Raw genomic sequence first — 22,494 nt, 5'->3', positions numbered from 1 at the left:
AAGAAGAAATGAGGGGGCAAAGACAGGAAGGAGCTTCAACTAACTGAGGCCTTTGTATATAGTCTGTATTTATTCCTCATTTGTAATTTTATTATCATATCGTTATCATTTGTTATTAAAATCAATATTATTTCTTGTTCTTGAAAAGAAAAAAAAACAATAAAGTTTCTTTGAGTAAAAAAAAAATTTTAGAAGATGGAAATCAAAATCTAAATCAACTGTAGCTGAAGTACTCAGTATTGTAAAAGAGATAAAATGAGTCTTTAGGAAAGGAAAAGAGCAAATTACATAGAAATAAATGGAGTTTGTGGGAACAATACATGTAGAATAATGTTCAAGAGGAGACTTTTTTTGACAAGAAACATCTTTATTAATTTATCACGCATGACATGAGCAATCTTACATTTATATAAATGAAAATAAACCATCCCAACACAATTTCAGTTACAAGAATTATACATTACAAACCATGCTGACAACTGTAGCTGCAAAAATTATACATCACTTATAATATATCCACTCATTGTTAGTCAAACATTACATAGGTCATTCAAATCCTGCTTTCTTTTAAACCTCATTCCTCCTATGCATGTATTTTTTTTTACAAGAAACATCTTTATTAAATTATCATGTGTGGCACAGATAATCTTACACCTTCTTAAATGAAAATAAATCATAGCACCACACTCTCAGTTGCAGACATTATACTTTACAAACTGTGCCAACTCAACTGTAACTGCAAATATTATTGTGATGGCCATGCCCTGGCCCAGCAATCAAGGAGCCTCAATCCTCACCACTAACACCAGAGAGGGTGTCTCATATAAGAGGAAAGGATAACAAATACACACAGTAAAGTACAATTTGCCTTAGGTGAACACAGAGATCACAATCAGTCTGAGGCTGATTGCTCCCTTGCTCTCCGGGTCCCCAATAAGATTCCCTACTGGCACAGCTATAGGGTCCAGATCTCAGCCTAGCTGGTAAGCTAACCTCCAGTACCCTCCCTGTCCAACCAGTGCTTTGTGTCTCTGCCCAAGTAGCTGACACACTTTGAGATAAGTATTTATACAACTTCACAGACACTCCTGGGAAAGGCTGACACAAATTCTCCAGCTGTGCCCCTTTACCCAGACTATACAGTAGTAATTACTGCCACCACCAGCTAATAATTATCAGCTACCCAAAGGCCATTAAAAGGGTGTCCAATTATTACTGTGCAATATTATTATCCAATTGGTAATGTGACTAATCAGTCAAGGCTTATTAGAGTGGCGTTGTACAATAAACTCTATAAATATGCAATGTACTCTAGAGCTTAACTTGTCTCTACACAAACCAGACACAGGTAAAAGTTTTTTTTAAATATTTAATAATAAATAATTAAAACACAAGACAATACTACTACAATACAATGCTACCCAAGAGTTCAGAGATCACACAGAAACTTAAAATAATTCTGTAGTACATTTCTGACATAACAGAAAAACACTTATGGGCGGATTCACAAAGGCTTACACGGAGTTTAAGAGTAGTGTAAGCCTCCGTGTAAGCCTCCCGATCCAGGAACAGCCCAAACCTCCGTGTAAGAGACAGCTAAAATGTCTCTTACACGGACTGGGCGTGGAAATGCTCAATACCTCATTTGCAGCTCAAAGATATGCAAATGAGGTATTTGAGCAATCCAGGAAGCCCAAACCAGTCTGTGTAACGGACGTTTTAACTGCAGAAATGTACTCAGCTGACAACTGAGTATATTTCTGCAAAATTTACAATGGAGCTATGTCAGCTCCAAATAAAGGTTGCATATGTGTCATCTAGCATGCCAATGGCCAAATATGTGGCCATTGGCATTAAAAAGTGTTGCAAAATTATTTAAAATAACATTTTTTTCGGGGGATTTTGATGTTTAACTGCAGTGCACACCCGTGCAAACAGGGTGCGCTGCCTAAAAGTGAAAACCGAAGCTTATAAGCCCACAATTGCGGGTTTTATGTAGTACATGGAATGACAATGCAGGGACTAGTAGACCAAAACAATATGGCCACCGTGTAGTGGTTGCCAAGGGGGGGAAGCTCAGTGTAAGAGATGTAACTAAACATTACTAGGCAATCCTATGTAAATGAGGGTTACAATACTGAATCACACTGCCACATAGCTAATGAGCACTTTTCGAGTAGTGTAAGAGTTACAGAAGGGGGAGGAATAGAGTAAGAGGTAGGTGACATCATGGGGGGAATGATAGGAACAAATGTATCACATTGAAGAGCAGTGTAACGTGACAGATGACAGACAGACATCAGGGAGAGAGGTGTGTCCCAACAGAACACTAGGAAAGTCAAGAAATAGAGGGTGTACACTATCCCTACACTCAAACTTTCTTGATATATGTGCATGCGCGCGTGTGCACACGTGTAAGGCAGGCTCACCATGTGGGAGCGTGTTGCAAACCGTTTAAAATGGTTTGCGTGGGCGTGCACGTGTGTAAGGCAATGTAAACATCAGGAAGCCTGTTGCCTGATGTATAAGGCTGTGTGCGCGCGTTTTACCATGAATCAGCCAAGTCCAAACCGTGTAAGTATGTGTGCGCGCGTTTAAGTCACTGTGAGCGTGCTTATGCTGGTGTGCACATTGCTCCCCCTGAGGAAACAGAGAGGAAAAAGGAAACAACCAAAGTACAAGGAAGCTGTCAGAGAATACTGCTGGAGTTAATTGGTGATAACAATTAGAAGCAGGCAATTACACAGGCAGACTAGAAGCCCAACCCAGCACTTAAAACACTGCACACAGCAGTGCAGGGTGTTTCTCTCAAGAGTTACTGCAAGAAAGGAGTAAGCTATCAGAATTGAAAACTGAAAAAGCTGAACTCAGATCAGAAATGCTAGGGGCTGCCATAGCTGTTATAATCAGGCACAGGCGAATTGCTGAGGGTGGTGACAATGCAGATGCTGACAGACAACCCAGAGTGAGGAGAAGGAGAAGTGTATACAGGCCCAGGGTCACCTACCATGGGTTACATGAGCTGGAGATAGTAGAGCGCTACAGAGTGGACAGAGACCTTCTGCAGCAAATTGTTGAACTGTGCAGGCCACGTCTCACACACAGAACCAACAGAGGGGAACCCATCCCAGTGGAAACCAAGGTATGTGTTGGCCTAAGAATACTAGCAACAGGTACCTTCCAGAGACCAACTGGTGATATGATGGGGATATCACAGGCATCAGCCTCCAGGGTACTGCACCAGTTCCTGGATGCCATGTCAGCACATGTCGGTGATCATGTATATTTCCCCAATGCCCGTGAGGTATTGGCCAGCAATATCGTCTCTTCCAGCAAATAGCGGATACCCTGAGGTACTGGGTGCAATAGACTGCACGCATATGCATCAAAGCCCCAGCCGGTGAGCGGGGTAGAGCCTATATTAACCGCAAGGGATTCCCCTCCATCAACTGCCAGGTTGTGTGTGATGCCCAGGGCATAATAATGAATGTGTGTGCTGGCTGCCCTGGGAGCTACCATGATTCCCACATCTGGCATCTGACGCAGCTGTACCAATCATTTGCCAGTGGGGACTTCCCACACGGACACCTAGTGGGGGATGCAGGTTATGCACTTGAGCCATGGCTGATGACACCCATCAGAAGTGCACACACACCTGAACAGGAACGCCATAATGAGGCACACTCACAAACACGTAATGTCATAGGGCGTGTGTTTGGGCTGCTCAAGTCACAGTTCCAGTGTCTGGACACATTTGGTGGAGCCTTGCAGTACACACCAACTACATGTACCCAAATGATCATGATATGTGCTATGCTACATAATATGATCCTGCGGAAACAGCTGCAGCAGGACCAGCATAGGGCTGGGCCAAACATACCCCCACCATTGCCAAGGCCACCACAGGCAGAGGGTGACTCGGAGGAGGAACAACCTGACCTTGCCCCAGTAGGCAGAAGGAGGAGTGCCCAGTATGCCCTGGCCTTGGCAAAGAGGCAACGCATAGCACATACACTGGCTCAGTAGGAACACTGGGACTGATACCCCCTCCGACTCACTCATATAGTAACATGGACGCCTAACATGACACAACCTGCTTCCAGACATGTACAGGGAGTGTAGCATGTGCATCCGACAGAGGCAGCCCTGCAGCACCACCTGAGGCATGAATGCCAGTGGCCATTTATTATGAGGTTGGCTTCCTGATTATTCTAACATATCTTGGTGTAATATTTTGGTAGGGATCTATATTCTGCCTTCATTGCTCAAATTATATTATGCTGAGACTCTTTTTTATCTCATAGGTTGGTTGAGCTCCAATAATTACATTTTGGCTGTTGGCTGTTCATTTTAGGGAATGTAGCACTGAAAGAGGTATTTTTTCAGTTTTAGCTATTATTGTTCCCTTTTATTGACGTGGCAATTGAATATTAGCCATCATTGTCTAATTGTATTTATTTCATCATGGATCTTTCGAAATTGGTCAGCGGATTATCTGCAGATAGAACAGATTTGACTGCTTTTGGTGTATGTCCAAGTGGTAGTTCTTCTAGTGATCCCCTAGGGCCTGAAACACTTTGTGGTTTGGCATTTGATAATCTATATAAGCATTTGAAGCTAATAAGATCTAATGTTTGGCATTCCAAACTTTTTAAGGCCTATATGGCTAAAGGGATTACGCCTAGGGGGTTATGGATTCGTATACAACCACATGTTGGTCAACCAGATGAAGAACTCACTAACCAATGGTCTATGATTCAACAGCAAGCCACTATGTCTTTTGTTGAGGCATTGGATAAATATTATGACAGAATCATTGATTCTGAAATCAACGCAGTCACGAATTTGAGTAATGAAGTGCAGAAATATGAAGGGGAAATATTTTTTCAAAAATATTTTACCAAAATTACGAATGATTTAACCAATTTGGAGGTACAGTTGAAATCCAGAAAAATTAGGAAATTTAAACGGGATGAAAATGATTATCAGGGAGCTAACCCGTTTAGTGTCCCCTCCAAACATGTTCATTTTAATCCCCATCCGGTCAAGACACCAAAAAGGAAGCGACCTAGGTCCATATTACGCAATAGACCCAATGCTAATGGTTCTTCTACTGATGAGTTTTCATCATATACTGACAGTGATATGCAGCCAGCATCGGATTCTCCGATCCCCAAGCGAACACAAGGTTCCCTCCCTTTAGGGGGAAATACAAACGTGGGGGCAGGAAACATAAAAAACGTTCAGAATATTCAGAGCTTATTACAAATGGTGACACAGAAATAAGTAATAACAACTCAAATGTTTTGAATCTATCTGATTTTGTTTTGTCCCCCACTCATATTGCTATATTAAACAAAGGTCTTACATTCATTCCTGGTTTTGTTGTTTCTGAGGACCGGTTGGTCCAGGATGTTTTGGATTTTTGTAGAGTATTAAATCTAAAATTACAGTTTGGTGTTGATGATGGTTTTTCAGATGAGGACAAATTTATTTATCACAAGTCTAAGTACATGCCTCCTATACATCCTGTTGTGCAATTGTTTCAAAACATGGTTCTCAAAGATTTACATTTCCATGGTTCGGAGTTTCGTTTCAAATCTAATAATTTATCTTTAAATGAAAAACAAGCTATGGATGAATTGTCACAAAACAAGGATCTGGTTATTATCTCTGCCGACAAAGGTGGGGCGGTTGTTGTTATGAATTGGATTAATTACAATAATGAGGCCTTGAGGCAGCTATCAGATAACAAATATTATGTTAAAATGTGTCTCAGCCCTATACACAGATTTAAACAACACATTGATGATTTTCTTCATTGTGCTAGGGATACTGGCCTCATTACTGATTTTACCTTACAACAGTTAACTATTTCTGATTCAACCAATCAATAAATTTATTTTCTTCCTAAAATTCATAAGCACCCCACCAACCCACCTGGAAGACCTATTGTTTCTGGCCGTGGATATTTAACTGAACCACTATCTTTGTATTTGACCAAACATCTGAAACCTTTGTTGACACATGTACGTTCACGCTTACAGGATACAACTGAATTTTTACAAATTATTTCTGATGTCCAATTGGAACCTGATTGGCTGATGTGTTCACTGGATGTAAGTGCCCTTTATACGAATATACCACATCAAGTGGGGCTGGATGCTTTAGCTTATTGGCTCAATATTGCTTGCATTTATGATGAGGATTTTAATAATTTTCTGGTCCGTATGGCTGAATTGGTTCTAACACAGAATGTGTTTTTTATGAAGATGTATGTTTTTGGCAAGTGAAGGGTACGGCTATGGGAGCATCCTTTGCTCCCATTTATGCCGACCTCTTTATGGCTTATATTGAAGAATATATCATATATGATGTCAGCCATAATATTTACCTCCCTGAAATTGATATTTGGAGGAGGTACTTGGATGATTGCTGGATGGTGTGGAGGGCATGAGTACTTAATGGAATTTGTTTCGTACCTCAATAACAACATATGGGGTTTGCAATTTACCATCAACTACCATGTGAAAACAATTACCTTTCTTGATGTCCTAATAACTAGACAGGAAGATGGTACTTTGGCCACTCAAGTATTTAGGAAATATCCCAAATACAACACTGTCCTTCACGCCTCCAGCTTTCATCCTCCACACGTTGCCAAAAACATACCCAAATCACAATTTATTCGTTCTAGAAGAATTTGTTCTCAGCCAGAGGATTTTGAAAAAGATAGACTTGATCTCATCAATAGATTCCGTGATAGAGGTTATCCTATAGGACATGTCATTAAAGCAAGCAATTGGGTCAATACACGCCCCAGGGAAGAGTTTTTGAAATACAAAAATAAGGACAACAGTGTCACACAGCCAATCAGGTTTGTGACTACTTATGCTAGGAATACCAATGTGTTAATGCATAGTATAAACACCAATTGGAATATTTTGTCTAATATTCCTGAGTTATCAGGGGTATTATCTGACAAATGTCTGTTCTCATTTCGAAAAGGGAGAAATCTCGCTTCCCATTTTAATCATTACAAGCATACACATCATACTGACAATACATCTTTTGTTCAAACCACACTAACCGGGGAACGAGTGGTAGGATGTTTTCCCTGTGGACATTGCAGTAACTGTGACAAGATAGCAAAGACAAAAGAGTTCACTAGCAGGAATTGTCCAAGGGTTTATGATATATCATTTTTTGCAAATTGCAGTAGTGAATGGCTTGTTTATCTTGTAACATGTAGCTGTGGCGCCTTTTATGTTGGCCAGACTTCCAGGCCTTTAAGATTTCGCATTTCAGAACATATGAGCAATATCAGAACTAAAAAAATCTAATAATGCTCTGTTCAAACACTGTTTGAAACATTCCAATGCCAAATTTTCTTTTACAGTAATTGATATCATAAGGGACAACAGATTTAATAAGACAGGATGGCACTCTTTGCTTGACACTAAAGAAAAGAAATGGATTACTATATTAGGAGCATTATTTACACCTGGACTTAATGAGCAATTATAATTGCACCAATAGGATGTAGTCTAGCTACTATATAAATGCATCACTTTTGATTATTCTTTCATCACTGAAGAAGGCTGTGCTATTTTTTGCCAGCCGAAACCGGTCTGATATGATGTTATTCTTTTTGTAATAAATTATTTATTGGATCCTATATATCTGCTGGCATTCAATTGTTTTGCTGAAGTAATGTAACACCATGTACCATATGCACACCTGAGGACCCTGACTAACATCCACCCTCACCAATCATGAACCACAAAAACACAAACCCACCTTCATAAGTCACCTGTAAGTAGATGGTATGCTACTGAATAGAGCTGGATTTTCTTTAGTCTGGAAGCATATGACATGTGTTGTAGACCCTTGATCCTCTTGGTAAGGTACTTTTGGGGTCTCTCCAGCTGTTGCAAGTGCTGGGTGAGGTACATACCAAATGGGGCTTTGTATTCAATCATGGGCCTGATGAGGGAGAAGTATAGGGGTACAATGACCTCCTTTGATCTGGATGGAAAACCCTTCATGATAAGGTGGGCAAGATAGAAAGTCTTTCTGACCACTTTGGCAACATGGGTGTCAAACGAGAGGTCACTATCTACATGGGTCCCCAGGTGTCTGATTTTGTTTCTGTGCTCAATGGGTTGCTGTCTATGTGTTAATTTGTGGGTACTTTGTTCCTCCCAAAGGGGATGACTATACATCAGTTGCATTCAGTTTCAGGCCATGATTTCGGCACCAGCTATCTGTTTTTGTGAGGGCATTTTGTAGGATGTGTGCGCCGGCTGATGTATTCACTATGGTGCCTAGGTTGCAGTCATCTGCAAACTGTGTCAGCCACAACCCTCCTATGTTTGCTTTCACATCTGAAAAGTAAATGCCAAATAAGAGGGGTCCCAGGACAGATCCCTGTGGGACACCACTTGTGACTGGCTTTGAATCTGACAAGGTACCTGCAATGTCGACTTTATGGGTTCTGTTTTTTAGCCATTTTGCAACCTATCCTGTGACATATGGATTTATATTTCAACTGTTGAGCTTGTCTATGATGCCTGAGTGGGGTATTGTGTCAAAGGCCTTAGTCAAGTGCAGGTAGGCTGTGTGGACCGCTTAGCCCTCATCAATGGCCCTACTGACAGTTTCAAAATAGTCAACTAGGTTCAAAAGGCAGGATCTGCCCTTTACAAAGCTGAACTGGGTGGGATCAAGAGTCTGTAGGTCACCAATGTCTCTGTTTAAGAGCTCCATAATGACTCTTTCCATAGCTTTGCAGACAAGGCTGGTTAAGCTTGTGTGGTGGTAGTTCCCAGGGTCTGTGGAGGCATCTCCTTTGTGGAGTGGGACCACTGTTGCTGTACGCCAGTGTTCAGGTACATATCCTGTAGCAAGGCTAAGGTTAAATAGCATTTTTATATACGGGTTTAGCTCCTCTTGGAGTTCACGTAGCACGCAACTGGGGCTACCATCAGGTCCCATTGATGCTGTGTTTTTGTCTTTGCTGAGTGCGGCTCACACATGGACATCTGAGATGACAGTGAGGTTACATTCAGCTGTGATAACTGTCTTCTTTTGGGGGTGAGGGAGGGAGAAAATTGCACTGAACCTGTCTGCCGGAATGTTGCCAATATCTGTCAGGTCACTGAAATTTATGTTGTTGTGTACCAACTCTGAGCATATCTGAGGGTTCCCACCCAGGTTTCTGACATAACTGAAGAAGGCATTGTGGTTATCTTTATTGTCTTTGGTGATTTTTGTCTCAAAGTTGACCTTGGATGTCTTTATGAGAGAATGTAGCTTTTTACTAGTGCTGATCACAGCTGCCTTCCCTTTAGGAGATTTAGCTCTGTCTTGCATTAGTATCCTTCTTTTGTTATACAGTTTGTTTATGGCTGGGGTCCACCAGACAGGCCACTTTCCCTTGGTGGAGAGGGTCTTGGTTTTATTTGTGATTGCATGGTCCATGCTTTCTTGAAGATGTCCGTAGAAAGCGTCTGTGAAGGAGTCACCATTGTGTATTGTGGTTTCCACTGGCCCAGTGGGCTTAAAGGATACTATCTCAGTCTGAAGAAGTGTGAAGTCAGCTTTTGAGAATTTTGTCACTATACTCTTTGTATTATACTAGCACCGACACATTTGCAGAAAATTTCCCAGAATCCATCAAACAAAATGGACATGCAAAATGTAACACTTCAACAAGAGGGGTAAGCATACTGGATGTGATAATCAGAAATATGTGTACTGGATGTCAAGATGAGAAGTGTATCCCTCACTGGTAAGACCAGACCATAGAGTAATCACACTGTAGTTACACATCCTGACCCCAGTCCCTGGCCAGAATACCACAGTGAAACACATGTATAAAACATAGCTTGCACCCCTGCAAACCAATGTGGAATCCATGAAAGGCCCTGTGCAAGTCCAGAATATGGGACACACTGCAGAACATGTTATACAGGCATTCCATGAACACAGCCAAGAGTGCTTGGAGTCTGCAATCACAAATAACAACAAGACACAATGCCATACACCCAGGCATCTGGCATGCTGGACTCCAGAAATTACTAAACCATTGAAGAGAATGAGGAAGCTACCACATGATAGATCAAACATAAAAAGTGAAGTAATCAGTGATCACTAGTATGGCAATAAAATGTGTCCACACATACAATCCACTAAGGCCAGGCAAAACAAGTAGAATCTGTGAATCCAGAGGCAATGTGACACCTGTCCCAAGTACACACACAACAACAACTCACCCCAATAAATACAAATATATGTGATAGACGCAACCAGGTAGCCAAACCGGAGCCTGAGCACCCCAAATCAGTACTGTCAAAACTAGTCAGGAGGACAAGGTAACCACATACACCACAAACCCAGTCCCACATAGACCTACAACAACTGTAAACCAAACACATAAACACAAAAACATTCCCAGAGGCCCTAATTACAAACACACAACACCAACACAAGCCTCCAAAGCAGACACCCAATAAAACAACCTCCAGACATAGCACATGTAACACATAGTACACAAAGCTGGTGTGCCAAACAGTCACAGGACAGAAGGAGAAACAACATGCCTGATACAGTTGTAATGGTGACTCCATAGTGAGACATGCTGCTGTTCCAGGGATGGCTTGCACCTGTTACCCATGGGCGTCTGGATATTGCCTAAGGCTTTTGCAACCTACAGACATCCTTTTGTAGGCAAGGCCGAAAAGACTAACCCACCACCATAGAAAACAAAACTGGAAAGGAACAGAAGGGTAATGCTGATCAATGCCAGATGTGTAAACCTCAATATGCATGCTCCTGAGGCCCTCCCCAGTATGGAAAACATTGATGTCTGTCCAGTGATAGAAACCTGCTGCAAGTCTCATGACAGCACACCAGCACTACCAGGTAATACCACATATCATGTGTTATGGCCACAAAACCTGGAACAAAACATAAAAGGAGGGTGAGTATCCATATTCAGCACAGACACCTATATGTCCAGTTAACTGACAATGCTTACGTCATTGCAGTCCACCCATGTGCAACTAACCGTAGGCAAGACTGCTGTACAGTCTGTAGCATGCTACAGACCACAATCTCACACACAGGAACCCCACCCTGCTGTCCTGAAGACAGTGGACAGTATGAATGTACCACCAAATACAAAACAAGGTACACACAAATTACCACATAGGTGGTAAACCATTATGTATGGAAGGAGTAATCAGGGACCTAGTGACACAAGTGGACAGTAACCTGTTATGTGACAGTCACATTGCCAATATGGCTAGGAAGACTGTCTATATTGGACACTGTATCATGAAAGGATTCACATCTACGTCAACAAAGGTCATTGTGTCCCTATACTGTTCCCTTATCAGACCATAATGTAGTACAATGCCTCATTTGGGATGTACATTACCTGGCACCTGCAGCAGTTAGAAAGACCTCAAAGGTACCTCACCAAGAGTTAGAAAGGGTCTCAAATATATGTCATGTGCTGCCTGGCTGTAGACACCACAGCTGAATGCAGTCACATACTGCCTACACAGAGGCATTGTATGTCTGTTGTACAAGTCCATGTCCAACACAGAAGTAATGGACATGCTCCACCCCAGAAAACTCAAAGCCATCGGAGCTGTGTGAGTCAGAGATGTCAACCGCAACACATAATCAAATAGGATGTGCTGGAGGGACAGATACCTAACCCTGAGGCTCTCCACACCCTGGAACAGAATACCACTACATGTTAGGCAGAGCCCCTCACTGACACTCTTCAACAGGAAGTTTGCAAAATGGATGGATAATTGTAGATGTACACTGGGGGTCTTTACTGTGTCATGTCCAGACAGAGGCACAGCTAAGTAAATCATAAATGGCCATAATATTCACATAGCAAGGGTGGCAAAAGCCACACACACTGTGGCTAGGCTTACAAATGCCCTAGGGTGGATAGCCTAGTATGAACCTATGAACCTATTATGATACAAATTGTACAGGACACTAAGGATAATCCCAAGGCTGCTGCAACTGATGGTAGGAAGAGTGTTGTGAATTCCCAGATATGCTCTGGATCACACAAATATTACAAACAACATACCAAACACACACACATATTGCCAACATACATCCTGACAGGTGCAGTGCAACTCCCCCCCCCCCCATAATGCAAAATCTTTCCCAGCAGACTGCTGCCTCCCTGACATTATGTCAGCCTTACCACAGGACATGTACCCAAAGAGCAGTGTACAACAACAGTGGTCGTTCTCAAGAAAGGTGTCGCCTGAATGGTTACTAAAAACAACCACCACAGAATCCTGAGAAGCTTGGTCTGCACAGCTATGGAAAGGATCAGCATGTACCGCAGACATAAAGATATTGGGGATCTATTGACACCCGACCCTACCCAGTGTGGGTTTATTAAGTGCAGACCCTGCCCCTAAACATGTGTGACTCAGTTGAAACAGTAATTGAGGTCACTGATGAGGGCAATGTGGTCCACACAGTATAGCTGGACCTTGCAAAGCCTTCCATACAATACCCTACGTGTTCAATATAGATATGCTCATCAGCTTATATATACACCCCTATGTCACTAGAGGGGTTGCAAATCAGACCAACGACAGAACTGACATGGTCAGACATGCTGCAGCCATGTCAGACTACAAATCACATATAACAGGTATCCCACAAAGCTTGGTCCTGGGACCTTCCCCATCTGGTATATATGCCCCATAGGTACAGGCCAGCATGTAAGGACTGTGCTTGAACATGTTTGCAGAGGACTACAAACTGCCCAACATATCTAGCACTCCAGCTGACACAAGCATCCCACAAAAGGGCCACATAGAAACAGACAACTGGTGCCATAGCCATGTCAGCAAGTTAAATGGAGAAAACTGTATAGTCAACCTCTGTGGATATACAGTAAGTGACCACCAATTACCACATAGGTGTTAACCCATTACATACTTAACATGTAATGAAAGACCTGGGTACACAAGGTGATAGATATCCTGCATTGGACAAACATGTGGCTGTAGTGTTAACAGAAACAATCCATATACTAACCTAATCATGAAGGTTATGACATCTAGATAAGGGGAGGTCATTGTGGTTCTGCAGTTATCCTTCATCAGCGTTACAATTGACTACAACAGCCCCTGTGGGGTGTACCTCAGCAGGCACCTCCATCAACTGTAAAGTCCACAACAGTACTTCACCAGGAGTATCAAAGAGCTTGAACAGATGTAATGTGTTGCCTGATTAAACAGAGTGCAACTCCACACACTGCCATGCTGGCCACCCAGAGGCAAGCTGTGCCTGATGTAGAAAGCCATGTCCAAAGTGGAATCAATGAACATGCTGCACCTTGTACAATCTGAATGGCAGTGAGCTATGCACATGAGGGACCTGAACCCCAGCACTGACATACATAGGACAAGCTGTACTGCATTATCCATAACACAGAAGCCACCCCACGCATGAGTAAACTACCAGTACAGGTTATCCATAGAGTCACTCGTTGATTCTCCTCAACAGGAATCTTAATGAGTGGATGGGAGATGGTAGGTTTACCCTGGGTATCACTGTTATGTCACAGGTAGACAGAGGCACAGTATACTAAACATGACATATGTCATGGCAAACTACACTTACAATGTGTTGAAGGACAAACACACTGTCTGACTAGCATTAGAAATGGCCTAGGGCACATCGGTAGTGTTTGCCAATGTACACCTATGTTGTGGAATACACTACTGATGTTGGACGAGGCTGTTGTAAGTAGTTAATAGCTGAACATAATGCAACATGGTGAGATAGGTTCATAAGTTTATACTAGGCTATCTGCCCTAAGGCATTTATAAGCCTAGCCCAGAGTTTTGTGGCTTACGCCACCCCTTATATGAAAAAAATACTGTGCCCATTAGTTTGTTGTGCCTCTGTCCAGCAGTGACACAGAGACGATTCCCGGGGTAAACCTACGATCTCCCATCCACAGGTCAAGATTCCTCTTGAACAGAGCCAGCGAGGTGCTCTGCCTCACATGGACCGGGATTCTATTCCACAGCATAGGGAGTCTCTGAGTGATAAATCTATCCCTCCAGCACATCCTATTTATATCCGTGCTAAGGTTTAAGTCACTTGCTCTAGTGGTTCTGGTGGATTTGGATTTTTTGAGGTGGAGCATGTCCATTAATTCCTGGTTGGACATGGCCTTGTATGTCAGGCACATGTCACCTCTGAGCAGATGGTATGCGACTGAATAGAGCTGGAGTTTCTTCAATCTGGCAGCATATGACAGATGTTGGAGTCCCTTGATCCTTTTGGTGAGGGACTTTTGGGGTCTCTCCAATTGCTTCAGATGTCGGGTGAGATACATCCCGAATGGGGCATTGTACTCAATCATTGGTCTGATTAGTGAAGAGTACAGGGGAACCATGACCTCACTAGATCTGGATGTGAATCCCTTCATGATCAGGTGGGCAATGTAGAAGGTCTTTCTAACCACTTTAGCAATGTGAGTGTCAAAAGAAAGGCCACTGTCAACCTGGGTCCCCAGGTCCCTGATAACCTCTTCTGTGCTTAGAGGATTGCCACCTATATGGTAGCTTGGGGTTACCTTGTTTTTCCCAAAGGGTATGAATATACATTTTTTGGCGTTTAACTTCAGGCCATGGCTCTGGCACCAGCTATCAGTTTCCGTGAGTCCCCTCTGAAGGATATCCGTGTCTGATGCACTTTGCACTATGGCGCCCAGTTTGCAGTCATCTGCAAACTTTGTCAGCCAAAGTCATCCCATGTTGGCCTGTACTTCTGAGAAGTAGATGCCGAACAATAGGGGGCCAAGGACCAAGCCCTGTGGGACACCACTTGTGACCGGCTTGGAGTCTGACATAGCGCCAGCAACTGTAACCCTGTGGGTTCTGTCCTTAAGCCAGTTTGCAACCCATCTTGTGACATATGGGTTTACATTTAAGTTGGTAAGTTTTTCTACAATACCCAAGTGGGGTATTGTGTCGAAAGCCTTTGCAAGGTCAAGGTAGGCTGTATGGACTGCCTTTCCCTCATCAATAGCCTTGGTGACTGTTTCGAAGAAGTCGACCAAGTTCAAAAGGCATGATCTGCCCTTGACAAAGCCAAACTGGGACGGGTCCAATGTCTGCAAGTCCCCTATATCTTTGTTTATGAGTTCCATTATGATCCTCTCCATAGCTTTGCAGACTAGACTTGTTAAGCTTATGGGGCGGTAATTACCAGGGTCCATAGAGGCACCGCCTTTGTGCAGATGTGCACAACTGGACCCTAACCAGGCTGTTGTGCTCACTATGGAAATGTAAAGCAGTGATAGGACTAAATCCCAGGATACTGTCCACCACAGTGAAAGTACTGAACCACTACACTATACAGTACTACAGTGTTAGGTCAGTATGAACGGATGTTGACAATTGTATGCAAAGTATCCCATGCAAACCCTGCAGGCACAGTATAATCCCTGTTGTGTTCACACAAAAGCATTTGGACAGTAACTACACAACATGACACAGAACACACAACCATAAACAGGAGATATTTGTTGAAGTTCACACTCATCCACAAATGTGATGGGCTGCAGAGTTCAACATATGGAAAGCTCACACTGGGCATGCTCACACACTTTGATAAATGAGACATCTTTCACACAACATGCCATGGGAAGGCTGAACTGGGCATGCTCACACACTTAGTCCAAATATCAGTTTAGCATTTTGCCACATATATCTGGTATATGTACGTGTTATTCCAGTAACCAACAACATTATAGCAATCTGACCAGTGCTCACACTTAAATGACTACAGAGACATACATGATATAGTGGATTTCCCCCATATGCAAACATCTTCCACAGATACACAAGTTGTTCATACAAACAGGAAATGTTATGGCAATAAAGACCTGCAAACACTGCTATCAGCACCAAATAATGTGCATCTGACAGTTAAACATATGGGTGTAGAGGTCAACACTAGGCTGTTTGCCCTAGGGAATGACAGCTTATCCAGAGTGTGTGTGTGTGTGTGTGTGTGTGTGTGTGTGTGTGTGTGTGTGTGTGTGTGTGTGTGTGTGTGTGTGTGTGTGTGGGTGATTGTGGTTGGTCTGTGTGCAAGTCTGTGTGAGGGAAATGTTCCTTTTAGCAACTGGGAAAACACACCACAGGATGCTCATTCCCTTTTCTAAACACTGATGATGTCAGCACCCTATAAGTATATCAGGAGAAAGAAAATCTCCCAGTGGTCTGAATAGCGTGCTCCGCTAATGTGTCCATCTCTAGTGTCATAACATAGTTAGGTAGGGGTTTGAATCTAGCAAGTGTGTGTGAAGGGGGGTTGGTGTGTGTGTGTATGAAAGGAACATCCCTTTTGGCAACTGTGAAAACACACCACAGGATGCCCATTCTCCTTTCTAAACACCAATGATGTCAGCATCCTATAAGTATATCAGGAGAAAAGAAATCTCCCAGTAATGCGAATAGCATGCTCTGCTAACGCGTCCGTCTCTAGTGTCATAACATAATTAGGTAGGGATTTGAATCCAGCAAGTGGCAAGTGTGTGTGAAGGGGGGTTAGTGTGTATGAAAGGAACATCCCTTTTGGCAACTGTGAAAACACACTACAGGATGCCCATTCCCCTTTCTAAACACTGATAATCTCAGCACCCTATAAGTATATCAGGAGAAAAGAAATCTCCCGGTAATCTGAATAGCACGCTCTGCTACTGCGTCTGTTTCTAGTGTCATAACATAGTTAGGTAGGGGGTTGAATCCAGCAAGTGGCAAGTGTGTGGGAAGGGGGGTTAGTGTGTGTGTAAGTGTGTATGAAAGGAACATCCCTTTTGGCAACTGTGAAAACACATCACAGGATGCCCATTCCCCTTTCTAAACACCGATGATGTTAGCACCCTATAAGTATATCAGGAGAAAGGAAATCTCCCAGTAATGCGAATAGCGTGCTCTGCTAATGCATCCGTCTCTAATGTCATAACATAGTTAGGTAGGGGTTTGAATCCAGCAAGAGGCAAGTGTGTGTGAAGGGGGTTAGTGTGTGTGTATGAAAGGAACATCCCTTTTGGCAACTGTGAAAACACACCACAGGATGCCCATTCCCCTTTCTAAACACCAATGATGTCAGCACCCTATAAGTATATCAGGAGAAAGGAAATCTCCCAGTAATGCGAATAGCGCGCTCTGCTAATGCATCTGTCTCTAATGTCATAACATAGTTAGGTAGGGGTTTGAATCCAGCAAGGGGCAAGTGTGTGTGAAGGGGGGTTAGTGTGTGTGTATGAAAGGAGCATCCCTTTTGGCAACTGTGAAAACACACCACAGGATGCCCATTCCCCTTTCTAAACACCGATGATGTCAGCACCCTATAAGTATATCAGGAGAAAAGAAATCTCCCAGTAATGCGAATAGTGTGCTCTGCTAATGCGTCTGTCTCTAGTGTCATAACATAGTTAGGTAGGGGTTTGAATCCAGCAAGTGTGTGTGAAGGGGGGTTAGTGTGTGTGTAAGTTTGTATGAAACTGACATCCCTTTTGGCAACTGGGAAAACACACTACAGGATGCACATACACCTTTCTAAACAATAGCACAATTATTTATGGCTTTTGATTCCAGACATGTCACGTGTGTTTTGCTCACACAGAATGCCCATGTGTGCAGGTTGTTTCTCACAATAATGCATGACATCGATTAAACCAGTTATGGCAATGCACACATGATGTATGTGTGTGCCAAATACACATATGTACCTGTGACCTTCAATAGTTACCATGTGTGATGCCTGCCACATGTGAATACATGGTATTTGCACTGGGTAACATTATGACTGTGGTCTTCTGTGCAGGTGCTGCATGTGGGATGTGTATATACAGTGTGAGATGTAGATGCTATCAACCTAGTAGTGAGGGATACACACCTGGTCTGGGGCATATAGTCTACATGTTGTTGATGAACAGGTGCTGCATGTTTTCACCTGTTGTGGGAGTGGTAAGAAGTTGTTCCGTAGCAATGCAGTGACTGCATGCTAAGAACCTTTCAGCTAGGGTGTTGTAGCTACAGTAATTCATTAGCATTCAGTAATATGTCAGCATTCCTGGTGAGGGTATGATGCCAACCAAGGTCAGGGTTCTACCAGCCTGTGCCACTTGCTCAGTGAGCCCTTCCATGTTCCCTATCATGTATTCCAGTGAGGGACATCACACGTCAGCTGTAGTGGCATGGACAATGACTGAGTCATATGTGTCCATGCATCTGACTGACCTGTATGCTTGTGTTATGTGGTGGACCATAGTGCCCCATGAGCATATCACTGTGACCTTCACCTTGTCCAGCCTGGTGAGCATGACCTCACTGTACCGGACAATAAAAGTACCTAAGACAACTGCAGCAGGAGTGTTGTATAGCTGTACAGACTGTGCTTGTTTGGCACACAGGATTTGTGTGCTATGTGTTATCGTGCTGTGTTCAGGCCTAACGTATGCCTGTGTGCCAGCTGCAGAGGTGTCTGCCACTCAGGCAGGATGCCATTCTTAGGCTCCACGAATGGCCCGGTGTGTTCCTGTGCTTGTATTGCTGTCAGTGTAGGTCTACATCAGACTGGTATTGCAGTTACTGTAGTATTTCATGCCACCTGACAGGTTATGCCAGTACTGGGTTCAGAGTGCTTAGTCCACAGTTTGGCTATGTGTTTCCATCTCATACATGTGTTGTACATCCATGGGTAGGGGATAGGGTTGACTGTGTACATGTGGCAGCTGTGACATTACTACATGACTCACATATTCCACAACTGTACCATAGAGGTGACTGACAACTGACCTTTGCACATGCTACCATAGTATTGAGATTGCATTGGTGATTAACAGCACATAGGGCCAATGGTGAACAAGATACATAGGTTCATAGGTTCATACTAGGCTATCTGCCCTAGGGCATTTATAAACCTAGCCAGAATGTGTGTGGCTTTCACCATGCATTGTAAATCTATCTTGCTATGCCCTTTTCCAAGGTTAGTATACTGTGCCTCTGTCTAACAGTGACACATAAGTGATACCCAGGGTAAACCTACAATGTCCCATCCAGTCATTAATATTCCTCTTGAAGACAGTCACTGAGTGACTCTGCCTAACCTGTATTGGGATAATATTCCAGAGTGAAGGGAGCATCTGAGTTATGAATGTGTCCCTCCAGCATGTCCTATGTATATCACTCCTGAGGTTCAAGTCTTTCCAGCGTGTAGCTTGATGGGATTTGGATATTCTGAGGTGCAGCATGACCATTAAGTCAGGGTTTGACATGGCTTCATATGTCAGGCACAGATTGCCTATGAAGAGGCAGTATGCCACTGAGTAGAGCTGCTGTTTCTTTAACCAGTCAGTATGTGGCATCTGTGTGAGCCCTTTGATCCTCTTGTTGAGGTACTTTTGTGGTCTTTCCAGTTGCTGCAGGTGTCTGGTAAGGTGCATGCCGACAGGGGCATTGTAGTCAATTATGGGCATGATGAGGGATGAGTAAAGAGGCGCAATCTCCTCCCCTGATCTACATGTGAATCCCTTCATGATGAGGTGGCCTATATAAAATGTTTTTCTAACCACTTTGGCCATGTGGTTGTCAAATGAGAGAATGCTATCAACTTGTGTACCCCAAGGTCCATAATTCCTTCTTCTGTACTTAATGGATTAACACATATGTGGTACTTTGTGGTCACTTTGTTTTTGCCAAAGGGATGACTATACACTTTTTGGCATTCAGCTTGAGGCCATGGCTGTGGCACAAGTCGTCTGTTTCTAAGAGGCCCTTTTGGAGGATGCGTGTGTTGGCTGGAGAGTTGATTATGGCATCCAGTTTGCAGTCATCTGTGACTTGCTCAGCCACAGTCCTTCCATGTTGGCCTGTACCTCTGATAAATATATACTGAACAAGACAGATCCCAGGGCTGAGCCTTGTGGGACACCACTTGTAACTGGTTTTGAGGCTGACATGGCTCCAGCAATTCTAGCCATGTGTGTTCTGCCCTTGAGCCACTGTACAATATCTGTAGTGACATAGGGGTTAATATGTACACTGGTGAGCTTCCCTAGAATGCACAAGTGGGGTATTGTATCAAAGGCTTATGCAAGGTCCAGGTAGGCTGTGTAGACCACCTTCACCTTGACAGTGGCGTTGGTGACTGTTTCAAAGAAATCAAACAGGTTTGAGAGGCAGGATCTGCCATTAACAAAGCCAAACTGTGTATGATGCAGTGTCTGTAGGTCCCCAATATCTATATTTATGAGGTTCATGATGATCCTTGCCATAGCTTTGCAGACCAAGCTATTCAGACTTATGGGGCGATAGTGTCCAGGATCCGTTAAGGCACCACCTAAATGTAGAGGGACCACTGTTGCTGTACGCCCCTCTTTGGCCACATATCGTGTAGTAAGGCTGGGATTGAACAGTAGTGTTATGTCTGGGTGTAGCTCTTCTTGGAGTTCATGTAGGACACAGCCTGGGACACTGTCTGGTCCCATTGATGCAGTGTTTATTGCTTTGGAGAGGGCAGCTCTTACCTGAGCATCTGAGATGTCAGGGGGGGGCAGCACTCTGCTGGGAGAAATATTTGCCCTTTTGGTGTGGAGGGGGGAAGAAGTTAGCAGTGAACCTGTCCACTAGGATGTTGGCAATGTCTGTGTGTTTGGTATTTCTTTTGACATCTTGGACTACCTCTGAGTATATCTGGGAATTACCACCCAGGTTCCTAACATAACTAAAGAAAGCCTTGTGATTATCCTCAGTGTCTTGTGGAATCTTCTCTCAAAGATGGCCTTAGACAATCTTATGAGTGCCTGTAGTTTTCTTCTAATACTCATCAGTGATGCCTTCACATTTTGGGAGTTTGTTGTATCATTTAGTAGCTTCATCCTTCTATTGTATAGTTTGTTTATGGCTGGTGTCCACCACACAGGATGTCTGCCTTTGGAGGATTGGGTCTTGCTTTTATTTGGGATTGCATGATCCATGCATTCCTGAAGGTGTCCATAGAATGCCTTTATACAAATATCTGCAGTCTGGTCCATATTTTCAACAGGCCTGGGGGCTTTGAAGGTTTCCACATCATTTAAGAGGAGTGTGAACATGCTTTACATGAGTTGTTGACTGTATTTGTCTGTGCAGGGGGTGGCCTTGGGATGTGAATATCCAGTGAGATTAGTTTATGGTCTGATCTTACCAGTGAGGGATACACTTCTGGTCTGGAGCATAGAGTCCCCATGTTGGTGATGATCAGGTTCAGTATGTTTTCCCCTCTTGTGTGAGTGGTAACAAGTTGGTCCATAGCATTTTGGTATATAAATTCTAGTAATCTTTGGGCTAGGGTGTTGGAGCTACAGTCATGCTCCCAGTCTATGTTTGGGTAGTTTAACTCACCCAATATAATGGTGTATGGACAGACCTACATATTTCCAACTGTTTTCAGGAAGGCCATGTGCGGTTCTTGTATTTGTGAGGGTGGTCTGTAGCAGGCTATAACCTGGAAGGCAGTTTTACCCATTGTTACTTGCATATGGATAGTCTCTGATGTTTGGTGCTTTGCCACCAACCTGGAGGTGTGGGTATCTTGGATGAATATCAATACACCCCCTCCTTTTGTGGTTTTGTGCAAGTTTTGGGCCTGAAAAGCATGGTATGAGGTATAACTTGGTAGTGCTGGGGTGCTGTTGGTAGCCCTGAATCCGGTATCTGTTACTGCACAGATAGCGATGTTCTCCATGCTGAGGAATGTTTTAGTGTGTGCATCATCAGGTTTAGAGTCCTGCAGTGGCATATATGACTGCTCACGTGGACAGATGCCAGGTAAGTCAAATGCAAAGTGTCACAGGCAATGTACATGTGAACAGGAGAAACAGTGACATTCTGTCAAGTGAGACATGAACATACATATAGTAAGCTATGCAGATGTCACTAGGAGTCCACAGAAGCTGTGTAACTCTGTATGGCAGGTCGGATCAGTATTCCAGGGTAACTGCAAGGAAACATGCATGCAAACATAGCTACTGTAAGCAGGGCTGCATGTAGTCCATTGTACAACAAACAAGCTGTACCACTTTCAGTAGGTAACACTGCAAATGCTCACCAGCTGACATATGAATACCTATGTCACCAAAGGTGTTCCTTACCAGACCACGGACAGAAATGACATGGCCAGACATGCTGCATCCCACATGAATACATATCACAAGCAACACAGACCTCACAAAGTCAGTGTTCTTAACAGGCACAGCCCATAAGGCCAAACACAATGTGACACACCTATAATAGGTGATGCCATAGTCAGACACACTGACGTCCCACTCTCCAGACTGAGCAAGGTGAGGGTCACATTTAGCTACCTGTCGGGTGATAGAATGTGCCACATAACACAAGCACTCAGGTCACTCCACAGCAAGTACAAGTA

The sequence above is a fragment of the Protopterus annectens genome, chromosome 6.part0, assembly GCF_019279795.1.
Source record: "Protopterus annectens isolate FY-2018-M chromosome 6.part0, PAN1.0, whole genome shotgun sequence".
Lineage (NCBI taxonomy): Eukaryota > Metazoa > Chordata > Ceratodontiformes > Protopteridae > Protopterus > Protopterus annectens.
The sequence above is the reverse complement of the archived record's forward strand: the minus strand, read 5'-3'. Positions refer to the sequence as shown.